Genomic DNA, 15,824 nt, shown 5'->3' on the forward strand with positions numbered 1-15,824 from the left:
TGAAGGTGTTGCACTAAATTCGGAATTTCCCAGATAATTGTGGAAGTTTATATTTGTTGTAAAGATAAATATAAAAAGAATAAGTTGGATGGATCCACTGATTTTTTTTTCTTACTTAAATCTTTTGTCTCTTAACAGAGACAAAGAACTAGTGATGTGGTAATTTTTATGAGACAGTATAAGGAGTAAGTTCTAATTCTAATTTGATTTGCAAGCATTTTTTCTTGTGATTTTGTATGGTGGTACTCCAGATGGTCATTTCTTCTTTCATTTAATTTCTTCTATTTAAAAGGTAAAGAAAGTAGTAGTACTCGATAAAGTAATTAATAGTTTTAAGAATGGAGTGGGGGTGGCGTGAGAGTGGCTCAGTGACAGAGTTCTTACCTGCCATGCCGGAGACCCGGGTTTGATTCCCAGTGCCTGCCCGTGGAAAAAAAAAAAAAGACTGGAGTGGGCTTGTGGACCTCCAATGACAGGTCAACTGGGGAACTGAGTCTCTGTGCTCTGAACTTTTGTCCCCTTCAGTAGTTGCTTGAGCCTAACTCAGTCCATGACTTAGAATTAATTATTCATGAGGGTTTTGAGTGGATGATAATTATCAAGAATTGTTCACAGCTCTTTCACTTCCATTTGAAATTTAGCTCAGGAAAGGTGATTGCTTTTGAGTGTTAAAGCCGTAAATATCTTTTTAAAGGAAATTAGAGGCTATTTTATATAGCTTAATTATTTTTTGCTTAATTCTTGGCATGTTGCTATGGTTGATTATTTCTTCTTGCTCCCACATCTGTTTTATGTTAAAATTATGCCTATCCTAGTGCTCTAACTCATTAATGATGAGGTTTAATATTACATTAGCCTCCGATTTAACAAATATGTCTTAGATCTGGAAGAGCTCTCAAGAGCTCATTCCTTCATTCATAAATGTCATGTGCAAAGAAAACTAGTTAAGTGAGACTTAGCACTCTTTTGTTTAAACTTATTTTACTTTTACTATATCTGTGCCTCCACCCTACTCCCTCATAGCTCTTTACATTTTCTAAAGAGTCTTTGGAATGTTTTTTTTAAACTCGTTTCATGGATTTTTGTCTTGTATTTTTTCTTAATTTGATCCAGTTTGGGTATGTTAATAAATTTTTTTAACTTGATATAAAGGTTTGGGAACAATTGGGTCAATAGTAATTTGCTTGATCTAGTACTTAAGACTGGTCTGTAGACATAGGAAAAGACCATTTTGCTGACTTTAAGAAGGAACTTCTCTGACAGGGAGTAGGCCAACCTTGGCAGAGTGTTGCCTGTACAGTGCAGTTATATGGATGAGGGTGAATTGGGAATGAGAAGGGATCCCAGAGGCTCTACCCAGTGGATAGTTAGTAATAAGTGAATGGGTAGAGGAGTGGGTAACAGGGGTCCTGTCCCGAAGTCAGTTGGTGGGAAGATGGGGAGACTAAAAAACCACATTAAGATGCCAGTTCACACTCATTTAGCATGACTGTTATTAAAAAACAGAAAATAACAAGTGTTGGCAAGGATGTAGAGAAATTGCAACACTTATTTATTGTTGGTGGGATTGTAAAATGGTGTAGCCTCTATGGACATCAGTTTGGCGGTGCCTCAGAAAGTTGGACCTGAAATTAAATGGCCTGGCAATCTCAGGGACTCAAACAGATATTTGTACATTAATGTTCACAGCAGCATTATTGACAATAGTCAAAAGTTGTTCTTGTGCTCAAGTGTTCATCAGCAGATGAATGGATAAACAAAGGTGGTATTCATGCACGGTGGAATATTATTCAGCTATAAAATGAAATTAAGTTATAATATGTATTATAATATGGATGGAACTTGAAGACATCATGTTGAATGAAGTAAGCCAGACACAAAAAGACAAATAATATATGATGTACTTATATGAAATATGTAGAGTAAGCAAAGTCATAGAGACAGAAAGGAGATAATATGTTACCAGGGCAGGGGTGGGGAATAAGGGGAAGAGGGAGTATGACTTAACAGGTGCAGAGTTTCTGTTTAAGATGATGAAAAAGTTTGGGTAATAGATGCTGATGATGGTAGCACAGTATTGTGAATGCAGTTGATACCACTGAATTGTACACTTGATTGTGGTTAAAATGGGAAATTTTGAGTTGTACGTTTGTCACTACGTTAAAAAAGTTTTTTTAAAAAAGTTTGGGAGATAATGATCAGGTGCAGGTGGATATAAGGGGGATTGGATGAACATTTAATCTCAAAGGCGGGGAAAGTTGATAAAAGGGAGACGATGTGCACTGATGATTCTATTTGAAAACCAAAGGTGGGCACATCTCTTCATGTTTCTTCATCTCCAAGTGCCAGTACTCAGTAAAAGATAGCTATTCTTACTATCCTTTTTTGATAATTATGAATTCTTTAGAACCCTATTTCCATGGAATATAAATAGTCATGAAATGTTGACTCATGTTGAAGACAGACCAAATTCAGAATATTATTCCAGGTATTTATGACTATATTTCAAAGATGCCACCAGTAGTTTTTATTATATAACCATTAAGAAAGAAAAAGTGTTACTAAATAAACTATGGTATATATGCTATATGTCATCAAAGGTAGATGCATTTCAGTTTCAGAGACCTGAGGAAATATGCCTTGTCTGCATTGATGATTAAACATTATAAACATATTTGAAACCTTCACCAAACCTGATATTTATGGCTTCTGATATTTAAGCAGGCTTGTAAAATTCAAGTGTGCTTTCATTTACTAAAATAATGGCAAAATCCTTTATTTAAGAACTTAGCTTCTTTTTTAGGTAACTTAAGAAAAGTCTATTTTATGTAAAAATTGTTTCCCATTGTGAATTTGGCTTTGGCTCGTTAGCTATATTTCATGTATATCTGTGGTGTATGTTCTGTGTCATCACCGTGTTTTTTTTAATTAATAAATGTTTGGTGTAATTTTTAATCTTACTAATAAATAGATCAGTGAGTATGATGTAGTTTGAGGAATAAATTTAGTTTGCATTTAAAAAAATGCATAGGTAAATGTATATATAGTATTAAATTCCAAGAAAAGCTGAGGAATGAGAAGGTACAAATCCAGTAAACTATGAATCAATTGAAGAACATATAACGTGTTTTTTTTTTGGATGGGGTGTGGGGTGGGAATTTTCTTTAACAGCCCATTTTCTCTTAAGTCACCATTTTTAGATCTGTTTTAACAATCATATTTTGTGCTGCTGTGCATAATATATAGGAATGGTGGTTTACTAATTAGTCCCAGTAATCTACCTAGTAATCTTGGTTTTTTAAGTCTGAAAAATGTAATGACCTTTTTTTACTTGATTTAATTATTTGATGAAAGTTTCTAGGAATTTAGTGGGTTCTGAGACCAATTTCTGAAGTAAAAAAACATAAAGTTGTCATTAAGAAAAAGTTTTTCATTAATCCTCCAGTTATAAATTAGACAGAACTGGGAATTTCTAGTTTACAAACAGCTTGTTGGCAAACTGATAAAATGACAGACCTTTTGAAACTCTTAAATACCCTTCTGGAGTCCTGAATGTACTTGCTGGCTCCAGGAGGTGCATTGAATCATTTACGATGATTTCTAAATGATTGCTTGTGTTATTATTTCCTGTTTTTATATTCCTATTCCTTCAGCAGTAGCATCTGACCCAGCTGGACACATGGGTGGTGGTTTGATGGTTTTGGTCAATTCTAGTACTTGAAATGAAGCCTCAGGTTCTGTGTAAAAAAAAAGCAAATTAACTGTCATATGTAGAATATGCTAGTCCCTGGACAACAGCATTACAGAAACATTTTCTATTTTTTCCCAATGCTTTTGTTGTTATTGTTACAACAAATGGAGATGAGCATCAACAGTATATACAAGGTACTCAATTTAGGATTTCTTTGTCACTTAATGTATGTATAAATGTCCGGAGACAGCCAGCCCATAAAGCAGCAGGATGGTCTGGAAAGTCCCCTTCCCTCAGTGCCATTGGTCTCTCTTCTCTCATCTCTCTTTTTAACATTAGGACTGATATACTTTCTTCTTCAGTTATTTTGGCTCCTCACCTTATCTTGGGTCATGAAGGTAGATGAGAGGGAATTCCCTCCCTGCCCAAATCATGGATGGCCTCAGCCTGTTCCCATACAGGACTTGGACAGCTTGAGGCTGGATGTGCCTTTAAAATGTAATTTTGTCTTCATAACTTCATCTAGGTATTTATGAATACTCATCAGCATCTCTTTTTCATCTTTCCTCTAAAGCAGCTAGGGAGTAAAGGTAATTAGCAGTGGTACAAACTGGAGTTGTCACAGTTCCTCTCCTGATAGCCTCAGATTTTCCAAAGATCCTCTAAAATATTTTTCTGCTGGAAAATCTCAAGAATATTATAGAGCCCATAAAGAATAATAAAAAAGAAGAAAGTAACAAATGTCCATTTAGCTCCTAATTAATAATTCTCATTTAGTTTCATTTTTTCTTATAACCCATTTTATCCCCATTTTATAGATAATGAGAGCAAGACTCAGAAAATTTAATTAACTTACATAAAAATAAAAAAGATGGTGTGAGTGGAATTTCTAAATTTCAAATTTAGGAGCGTCTGACTCTAAACCACAAGCTTTTTTCCATCCTCTACTATTCTTCCTGGTATCAGGTCCATGCTTAGTTTGGCTGGGGCTTACCCCGCAACCATTTCTATTTTGTGCCCCAGGTTACTGCAGGAATTTTCTTCAGGGGGCTGGTATGGAAGAGGTTAAAGTGCCATTGCTCCCTACCGCGCCCTCTGCTATGCTCCCTTTCACCCCTAGACCCTGTGCTTTCTGATTGTGCCTGACTCATTCTTTAGAATGAATTCTCTTCAAATAACCTCTTAGTCCCTCCATGCAGTTAGCTTTCTGCTGAGCTTTTCCAGTTCCAGACCTGTCTGAATATATTTGAACCTCAATGAATGGTATGTACAGTTCTACTTTGTTGTTGTTTTTTGTTTGTCTGTTTCCTCAGAGACTCATCTTCTGCAAATGAGTGGATGTGATATCTATACGGAGAATATAGGTGGGGCTGGGGGTCAGATTACCAAGCTCTGCAATTGAGGTCAGCCTCCTGTCTGAAGTATCATCAATAGCCTAACATGAGATCATTCAAGAGAACAGAAATAAGGATATAGAGTTTTTGAATAATATCATTAGCAAGGTGGAGTGGCTACCTATTGATACAAACTGAAGAATGTTAATGGGGTTTCAATGGAAAGAAGAAAAAACAATTACCATTAGTTAGCTAGAAGTTAAAATTCTACCTTAAAATTTCTTGAAAGCAGGCTTTTACTCAGGAAGTATTTACTCACTAAACATTTAGGTTGTTTTTTGGGGGGGGGGGGTATTTGTATTTTTTAAAAAATTTTTTTATTAATTAAAAAAAGCAATTACAGGAAAGAACACAAGCATTGTTAGTATATGCTCATTCCATTCTACATATATAATCAGTAATTCAGAATATCATCACATAGTTGCATATTCATCATCATGATCATTTCTTAGAATATTTGCATCAATTCAGAAGAAGAAATAAAAAGACAACAGAAAAATAAAACGAAAACAGAAAAAAAATAAAATTTTACATGCCATACTCCTTACCCCTCCCTTTCATTGATCACTAGCATTTCAAACTAAATTTTTTTTTTTTGCTTTCCTAATGTATTTTTTTTTATTAATTAAAAAAAGAATTAACAAAACAATTAGAAATCATTCCAATCTACATGTACAATCAGTAATTCTTAATAACATCACATAGTTGCATATTCATCATTTCTTAGTACATTTGCATCGATTTAGAAAAGGAAATAAAAAGACAACAGAATAAGAATTAAAACAATAATAGAAAGAAAAAAAAACAAAAAAAACAAAAACAAAAAACCTATACCTCACATGCAGCTTCATTCAGTGTTTTAACATAATTGCATTACAATTGGGTACTATTGTGCTGTCCATTTCTGAGTTTTTATATCCAGTCCCGTTGTACAGTCTGTATCCCTTCATCTCCAATTATCCCTTCTCTTTTTTTTTTTTTTAATTAACGGAAAAAAAGAAATTAACCCAACATTTAGAGATCATACCATTCTACACATGCGATCATTAATTCTTACCATCATCACATAGATGCATGATCATCATTTCTTAGTACATTTGCATTGGTTTAGAAGAACTAGCAACATAACCGAAAAAGATATAGAATGTTAATATAGAGAAAAAAATAAAAGTAATAATAGTAAAATCAAAACAAAACAAAACAAAACAAAACAAAAACCTATAGCTCAGATGCAGCTTCATTCAGTGTTTTAACATGATTACTTTACAATTAGGTATTATTGTGCTGTCCATTTTTGAGTTTTTGTATCTAGTCCTGTTGCACAGTCTGTATCCCTTCAGCTTCAATTACCCATTGTCTTACCCTGTTTCTAACTCCTGCTGAACTCTGTTACCAATGACATATTTCAAGTTTATTCTCGAATGTCTGTTCACATCAGTGGGACCATACAGTATTTGTCCTTTAGTTTTTGGCTGGATTCACTCAGCATAATATTCTCTAGGTCCATCCATGTTATTACATGGTTCATAAGTTTATCTTGTCTTAAAGCTGCATAATATTCCATTGTATGTATATACCACAGTTTGTTTAGCCACTCTTCTGTTGATGGAGATTTTGGCTGTTTCCATCTCTTTGCAATTGTAAATAATGCTGCTATAAACATTGGTGTGCAAATGTCCGTTTGTGTCTTTGCCCTTAAGTCCTTTGAGTAGATACCTAGCAATGGTATTGCTGGGTCGTATGGCAATTCTATATTCAGCTTTTTGAGGAACCGCCAAACTGCCTTCCACAGTGGTTGCACCCTTTGACATTCCCACCAACAGTGGATAAGTGTGCCTCTTTCTCCGCATCCTCTCCAGCACTTGTCATTTTCTGTTTTGTTGATAATGGCCATTTGGGCGGATGTGAGATGATATCTCATTGTGGTTTTGATTTGCATTTCTCTAATGGCCAGGGACATTGAGCATCTCTTCATGTGCCTCTTGGCCATCCGTATTTCCTCTTCTGAGAGGTGTCTGTTCAAGTCTTTTTCCCATTTTGTAATTGGGTTGGCTGTCTTTTTGTTGTTGAGATGAACAATCTCTTTATAAATTCTGGATACTAGACCTTTATCTGATATATCATTTCCAAATATTGTCTCCCATTGTGAAGGCTGTCTTTCTACTTTCTTGATGAAGTTCTTTGATGCACAAAAGTGTTTAATTTTGAGGAGTTCCCATTTATTTATTTCCTTCTTCAGTGCTCTTGCTTTAGGTTTAAGGTCCATAAAACCGCCTCCAGTTGTAAGATCCATAAGATATCTCCCAACATTTTCCTCTAACTGTTTTATGGTCTTAGACCTAATGTTTAGATCTTTGATCCATTTTGAGTTAACTTTTGTATAGGGTGTGAGAGATGGGTCTTCTTTCATTCTTTTGCATATGGATATCCAGTTCTCTAGGCACCATTTATTGAAGAGACTGCTCTGTCCCAGGTGAGTTGGCTTGACTGCCTTATCAAAGATCAAATGTCCATAGATGAGAGGGTCTATATCTGAGCACTCTATTTGATTCCATTGGTCGATATATCTATCTTTATGCCAATACCATGCTGTTTTGACCACTGTGGCTTCATAATATGCCTTAAAGTCAGGCAGCGCAAGACCTCCAGCTTCGTTTTTTTTCCTCAAGATGTTTTTAGCAATTCGGGGCACCCTGCCCTTCCAGATAAATTTGCTTATTGGTTTTTCTATTTCTGAAAAATAAGTTGTTGGGATTTTGATTGGTATTGCATTGAATCTGTAAATCAATTTAGGTAGGATTGACATCTTAACTATATTTAGTCTTCCAATCCATGAACACGGTATGCCCTTCCATCTATTTAGGTCTTCTGTGATTTCTTTTAGCAGTTTTTTGTAGTTTTCTTTATATAGGTTTTTTGTCTCTTTAGTTAAATTTATTCCTAGGTATTTTATTCTTTTAGTTGCAATTGTAAATGGGATTCGTTTCTTGATTTCCCCCTCAGCTTGTTCATTACTAGTGTATAGAAATGCTACAGATTTTTGAATGTTGATCTTGTAACCTGCTACTTTGCTGTACTCATTTATTAGCTCTAGTAGTTTTGTTGTGGATTTTTCCGGGTTTTCGACGTATAGTATCATATCGTCTGCAAACAGTGATAGTTTTACTTCTTCCTTTCTAATTTTGATGCCTTGTATTTCTTTTTCTTGTCTAATTGCTCTGGCTAGAACCTCCAACACAATGTTGAATAATAGTGGTGATAGTGGACATCCTTGTCTTGTTCCTGATCTTAGGGGGAAAGTTTTCAATTTTTCCCCATTGAGGATGATATTAGCTGTGGGTTTTTCATATATTCCCTCTATCATTTTAAGGAAGTTCCCTTGTATTCCTATCTTTTGAAGTGTTTTCAACAGGAAAGGATGTTGAATCTTGTCGAATGCCTTCTCTGCATCAATTGAGATGATCATGTGATTTTTCTGCTTTGATTTGTTGATATGGTGTATTACATTAATTGATTTTCTTATGTTGAACCATCCTTGCATGCCTGGGATGAATCCTACTTGGTCATGATGTATAATTCTTTTAATGTGTTGTTGGATACGATTTGCTAGAATTTTATTGAGGATTTTTGCATCTGTATTCATTAGAGAGATTGGTCTGTAGTTTTCTTTTTTTGTAATATCTTTGCCTGGTTTTGGTATGAGGGTGATGTTGGCTTCATAGAATGAATTAGGTAGTTTTCCCTCCACTTCGATTTTTTGGAAGAGTTTGAAGAGAATTGGTACTAATTCTTTCTGGAACGTTTGGTAGAATTCACATGTGAAGCCATCTGGTCCTGGACTTTTCTTTTTAGGAAGCTTTTGAATGACTAATTCAATTTCTTTACTTGTGATTGGTTTGTTGAGGTCATCTATGTCTTCTTGAGTCAAAGTTGGTTGTTCATGTCTTTCCAGGAACCCGTCCATTTCCTCTAAATTGTTGTATTTATTAGCGTAAAGTTGTTCATAGTATCCTGTTATTACCTCCTTTATTTCTGTGAGGTCAGTAGTTATGTCTCCTCTTCCATTTCTGATCTTATTTATTTGCATCCTCTCTCTTCTTCTTTTTGTCAATCTTGCTAAGGGCCCATCAATCTTATTGATTTTCTCATAGAACCAACTTCTGGCCTTATTGATTTTCTCTATTGTTTTCATGTTTTCAATTTCATTTATTTGTGCTCTAATCTTTGTTATTTCTTTCCTTTTGCTTGCTTTGGGGTTAGCTTGCTGTTCTTTCTCCAGTTCTTCCAAATGGATAGTTAATTCCTGAATTTTTGCCTTTTCTTCTTTTCTGATATAGGCATTTAGAGCAATAAATTTCCCTCTTAGCACTGCCTTTGCTGCGTCCCATAAGTTTTGATATGTTGTGTTTTCATTTTCATTCGCCTCGAGGTATTTGCTAATTTCTATTGCAATTTCTTCTTTGACCCAGTCGTTGTTTAGGAGTGTGTTGTTGAGCCTCCACGTATTTGTGAATTTTCTGGCACTCTGCCTATTATTGATTTCCAACATCATTCCTTTATGGTCCGAGAAAGTGTTGTGTAAGATTTCAATCTTTTTAAATTTGTTAAGACTTGCTTTGTGACCCAGCATATGGTCTATCTTTGAGAATGATCCATGAGCACTTGAGAAAAAGGTGTATCCTGCTGTTGTGGGATGTAATGTCCTATAAATGTCTATTAAGTCTAGTTCATTTATAGTAATATTCAGATTCTCTATTTCTTTGTTGATCCTCTGTCTAGATGTTCTGTCCCTTGATGAGAGTGGTGAGTTGAAGTCTCCAACTATTATGGTATATGAGTCTATTTCCCTTTTCAGTGTTTGCAGTATATTCCTCATGTATTTTGGGGCATTCTGATTCGGTGCGTAAATATTTGATTGTTATGTCTTCTTGTTTAATTGTTCCTTTTATTAGTATATAGTGTCCTTCTTTGTCTCTTTTAACTGTTTTACATTTGAAGTCTAATTTGTTGGATATTAGTATAGCCACTCCTGCTCTTTTCTGGTTGTCATTTGCATGAAATATCTTTTCCCAACCTTTCACTTTCAACCTATGTTTATCTTTGGGTCTAAGATGTGTTTCCTGTAGACAGCATATAGAAGGATCCTGTTTTTTAATCCATTCTGCCAATCTATGTCTTTTGATTGGGGAATTCAGTCCATTGACATTTAGTGTTATTACTGTTTGGATAATATTTTCCTCTAACATTTTGCCTTTTGTATTATATATATCATATCTGATTTTCCTTCTTTCTACACTCTTTTCCATATCTCTCTCTTCTGTCTTTTTGTATCTGACTCTAGTGCTCCCTTTAGTATTTCTTGCAGAGCTGGTCTCTTGGTCACAAATTCTTTCAGTGACTTTTTGTCTGAGAATGTTTTAATTTCTCCCTCATTTTTGAAGGATAATTTTGCTGGATATAGGAGTCTTGGTTGGCAGTTTTTCTCTTTTAGTATTTTAAATATATCATCCCACTGTCTTCTAGCTTCCATGGTTTCTGCTGAGAAATCTACACAAAGTCTTATTGGGTTTCCCTTGTATGTAATGGATTGTTTTTCTCTTGCTGCTTTCAAGATCTTCTCTTTCTCTTTGACCTCTGACATTCTAACTAGTAAGTGTCTTGGAGAACGCCTATTTGGGTCTAATCTCTTTGGGGTGCGCTGCACTTCTTGGATCTGTAATTTTAGGTCTTTCATAAGAGTTGGGAAATTTTCAGTGAAAATTTCTTCCATTAGTTTTTCTCCTCCTTTTCCCTTTCTTCTCCTTCTGGGACACCCACAACACGTATATTTGTGCGGTTCATATTGTCCTTGAGTTCCCTGATACCCTGTTCAAATTTTTCCATTCTTTTCCCTATAGTTTCTGTTTCTTTTTGGAATTCAGATGTTCCATCCTCCAAATCACTAATTCTATCTTTTGTCTCTTTAAATCTATCATTGTAGCTATCCATTATTTTTTCTATGTTTGCTACTTTATCCTTCAGTTCCATACGTTCTGCGATTTGTTTTTTCAGTTTTTCTATTTCTTCTTTATGTTCAGCCCATGTCCTCTTCATGTCCTCCCTCAATTTATCGATTTCATTTTTGAAGAGGTTTTCCATTTCTGTTCGTATATTCAGCATTAGTTGTCTCAGCTCTTGTGTCTCATTTGAGCTATTGGTTTGTTCCTTTGACTGAGCCATATTCTCAATCTTTTGAGCGTGGACAGTTATCTTCTGCTGCTGGCGTCTGGGCATTTATTCAGATTTCTCTTGGTGTTGGATGCAGCAAGATTGTAATATTTTTCTGTGAAATCTCTGGGTTCTGTTTTTCTTATCCTGCCCAGTAGGTGGCGCTCGTGGCACACGTTTGTCTGCGGGTCCCACCAGTAAAAGGTGCTGCGGGACCTTAAACTTTGGAAAACTCTCGCCGTCCTGGGGGTTCGCTAGCCGAAGAGGCTTGAGCCGGCCCGGGGTCCGAACGCAGGGAGGGTGTCCGAACGCAGGGAGGGTTGCTGGTCGCTGCAGCCAGGGAAAGAGCCCGTCCGAATTTCCTAGTCGGCCCTGGGCAACAAGCGTGGCGGGAGGGCGCCAGTGGCAGCGGCCCGCCCGAGAGAGTGCACGTTCCCCGGGAGTCACGGGGTCACCGTTCTCCGCGGCCTGGGGGTTTCCGATCCAATTCTCTCAGTTGGTCCGGGGGCTGCGCGTGGTGTGGGCGCCAGTCGCCTTGGTTTCAGGGGACCACCTCTCCAATTCTCCCAGCCGGCCCGGGAAGGGGGAAGGGAGTAACTCCGGCCGCTTGCCACCCCGCCCGGTAAGGCCCGCGCGCCTCGGCGATCTCACCCGAGCTGCTTCTCTCAGCCAGCCAGCCGTTCCAGGATGGGGTACGCTGTCTTTTTTATCTGTGTTGTGGCTTTGGGCGCTTTCTGTATCGTTTCTACTCCCCTAGTAGGTGTCCTGGAGAAGAAACTAAGATCCGCGCGTCTTACTAAGCCGCCATCTTCCAGGAAGTCCCTCAAACTAAATTTATTTTGACATTTGTTCCTCCCATTATTTATTTTTATTCCGTATGTTCTACTTGTCTGTTGAAAGGGTAGATAAAAGGAGCATCAGACACAAGGTTTTAACAATCACAGTCACATTGTGAAAGCTATATCATTGTTCAATCATCATCAAGAAACATGGCTACTGGAACACAGCTCTGCATTTTCAGGCAGTTGCCTCCAGCCTCTCCATTACATCTTGGGTAACAGGGTGATACCTACTTAATGCGTAAGAATAACCTCCAGGATAACTTCTCGACTCTGTTTGGAATCTCTCAGCCATTGACACTTTGTCTCATTTCACTCTTCCCCCTTTTGGTTGAGAAGGTTTTCTCAGTCCCTTGATGCTGGGTCTTAGCTCATTCTGGAGTTTTTCTCAATCCCTTGATGCTGAGTCTCAGCTCATTCTGGGTTTCTGTCTCACGTTGCCAGGAAGGTCCACATACCTGAGAGTCATGTCCCACGTAGACGGGGGAGGGTGGTAAGTTTGCTTGTTGTGTTGGCTGGAGAGAGAGGCCACATCTGAGCAACAAAACAGGTGCTTTTGGGGGTGACTCTTAGGCCTAATTTTAAGTAGGCTGACCTATCGTTTGTGGGGTTGTTTCATATGAACAAATCCCAAGACTGGGGGCTCAGCCTATAGCTTTGGTTGTCCGCACTGCTTGTGAGAATATCAAGAATTCAACTTGGGGAGGTTGAATTTTCCCCCGTTCTCACCATTCCCCGAAGGGGACTTTGTAAATACTTTTCCACTCACTGATCAAATCACTCTGGGATTCATCGGGGCATCACTCTGGACAAACCAGCAAACTCTCATGTCCTACCCAAGGTTCCATGTACTTATGTTGTTCAACCAACTATCTACATAAGTTACATTAGGAGATGTACTAGTCAAAATATAAATTTTGTACCAAATAAACATTTTTTGCTTTAGTCTCACATATAGGTTGAAATTTTAAAATATTAGTTACCATCTATTTTCAGCACCCTGCAGTAATGACATTCCTTTGTTCTTCCTCATGCAAGAACATTTTTAAAATTTGTACATTTAGTCACTATCATTATACACTCTAGGCATTCCTAGACTATACCATCTCAATTTTTATTGTCTATCTTTCTTTGTGATTACATTTATGCCCCCAGTCCTCCTCCCTCTATCGTCTTCACACTCAGCTTCATTCAGTGTTTTAACATAATTGTATTACAGTTAGGTAGTATTGTGCTGTCCATTTCTGAGTTTTTATATTCAGTCCTGTTACATAATCTATATCCCTTCAGCTCCTATTACCCAATATCTTACCCTATTTCTATCTCCTGATAGTCTCTGTTACCAATGAAGTATTCCAGGTTTATTCACTAATGTCAGTTCATGTCAGTGAGACCATACAGTATTTGTCCTTTTGTTTCTGGCTAATCTCACTCAGCATAATGTCCTTAAGGTCCATCCATGTTATTACATACTTCATAACTTTATTCTGTCTTACAGCTGCATAATATTCCATCGTATGTATATGCCACAGTTTGTTTAGCCACTTGTCTGTTGATGAACATTTGGCTGTTTCCATTTCTTGGTAATTGTAAATAATGGTGCTCTAACCATTGGTGTGTAAATGTCCATTCGTGTCCTTGCCCTCATGTCCTTTGAGTAGAGACAGCATATAGATGGGTCCTGTTTTTTAATCCATTCTACCAGTCTATGTCTTTTGATTGGGGAGTTTAATCCATTAACATTTAGTGTTATTACTGCACGGGTAGTACTTTCTTCTACTATTTTGCCATCTGGATTTTATATGTCATATCTAATTTTCCTTGTTTTTACCTTTACTCATAGTCTTCCTTTCTACACTCTTCTCCACACCTCTCTCTTCTGTCTTCGTCATATCTGTCTCTAGTGCTGCCTGTAGTATTTCTTGCAGAGCTGGTCTCTTGGTCACAAACTCTCAGTGATTTTTTGTCTGGAAATGTTTTAATTTCTCCCTCATTTTTGAAGGACAATTTTGCTGGATATAGAATTCTTGGTTGGCAGCTTTTCTCTTTTAATAATTTAAATATATCATCCTGCTGTCTTCTTGCCTCCATGGTTTCTGCTGAGAAATCTACATATAGTCTTATTGGGCTTCCCTTGTATGAGATTGATTGCTTTTCTCTTGCAGCTTTCAAGATTCTCTCTTTCTCTTTGACCTCTGACATTCTGATTAGTAAATGTCTTGGAGTACATATATTTGGATCTATTCTCTTTGGGGTATGCTGCACTTCTTGTATCTGTAATTTTAAGTCTTTCATAAGAATTGGGAGATTTTCAGTGATAATTTCCTCCATTAGTTTTTCTTCTTCTTTTCCCTTCTCAGACACCCACAACACATACATTTGTACACTTCATATTGTCTTTCAGTTCCCTGAGTCACTGCTTATATTTTTCCATTTTTTCCTTATATTTTCTTATCTTGTTGGATTTCAGATGTTCATCCTCCAGTTCATTAATCCTGTCTTCTGTCTCTTGAAATCAACCATTGTAGGTTTCCATTGTTTTTTTTTTCATCTCTTCTACCGTGCCTTTCATTCCCATAAGTTCTGATTTGTTTTTTCAGACTTTTGATTTCTTCTTTTTGTTCATTCCTTGCCTTCTTTATATCCTCCCAGTTCATTAATTTGGTTTTCGATGAGGTTTTCCATGTCTGTTCGTATATTCTGAATTAATTGTTTCAGCTCCTGTATGTCACTTGAATTGTTGGTTTGTTCCTTTTACTGGGCCATATCTTCAATTTTCCTAGTATGATTTGTTATTTTTTGCTGGCATCTAGGCATTTAATTACCTTAATTAGTTTATTCTGGAGATTGCTTGCACTTCTTTTACCTAGGGTTTTCTTGCTGGATGAATTTGTTGTCTGTCTGTTCTTTGACATTCAGTTCAGCTTTTTCTGGACCTCTAGCTTAGGTTTTGTTTCAGAGAAGAATTTTTCAGTTCTTGTTTTCTTGTTTCTTGCCCTGCTTGTATGGTGCCTTCCCCCCCCACACACACTTAGGAGGGTCTACATAGATATTATAGACCCCAACTGAATTTTCCCAGACCAAACTGGCCTTCTGTCAAGGAGGAAGGAGCCACCTGCTCTGAGGGTGAGACCCAGCAGGTTGAAAGACTTTCCTGTGAAGTCTTTGGACTCTGTTTTTCTTATCCTGCCCAGTATGTGGCACTTGTCTGCCTGCAGGTCCCATCAGCATAAGATGATGTGGTACCTTTAACTGTGGCAGACTCTTCCTGCTGGGGGCATGGTGGAGACAGAGGAGAGGTTGTAGGCTGGTTTTAATGGCTTCAAATTACCAAGCCCTGGTGTGTGAATTCCTTGAGGGAGGGATTCCACCTGAGTTGGGCTTCACCCCTCCCCTGGGGAAGGCACAGGCTCCAGACAAGCTCTCAAATGAGCTTGTTTCTGCCTATGCCTGGGGCAGTTGCAGCCTGAGGAGCCCTGCCGCTATATCCAAAGGCAGTCAAGCCTTTTTAGAAACACAGCCACAAAAACCTCCGTTTCCTTTTTTTTACTTTTTCCGTCAGCCCTGCCCCCTTGGTGCCGGGGCAAAAATGAGCGACCTCTGCTTTGACCAGTTTCACCTGAGCTGGGGGCCTATTTTTAGTAGTCAGAATTTGTTAATTAATTCCACAATTGGTGTTTGGTTGGGCTCAGC

General features: G+C 37.5%; 1 protein-coding gene across 17 annotated transcripts in view; it reads left to right on the plus strand.

The window, feature by feature from the left end:
• The window catches only part of DCUN1D4 (defective in cullin neddylation 1 domain containing 4), a 144,116-nt gene that overhangs the window by 99,539 nt on the left and 28,753 nt on the right, over window positions 1–15,824 (plus strand). The gene's annotated exons all lie outside the window — the stretch shown is intronic.

The sequence above is a fragment of the Tamandua tetradactyla genome, chromosome 19, assembly GCF_023851605.1.
Source record: "Tamandua tetradactyla isolate mTamTet1 chromosome 19, mTamTet1.pri, whole genome shotgun sequence".
NCBI classification, from domain to species: Eukaryota; Metazoa; Chordata; class Mammalia; order Pilosa; family Myrmecophagidae; genus Tamandua; species Tamandua tetradactyla.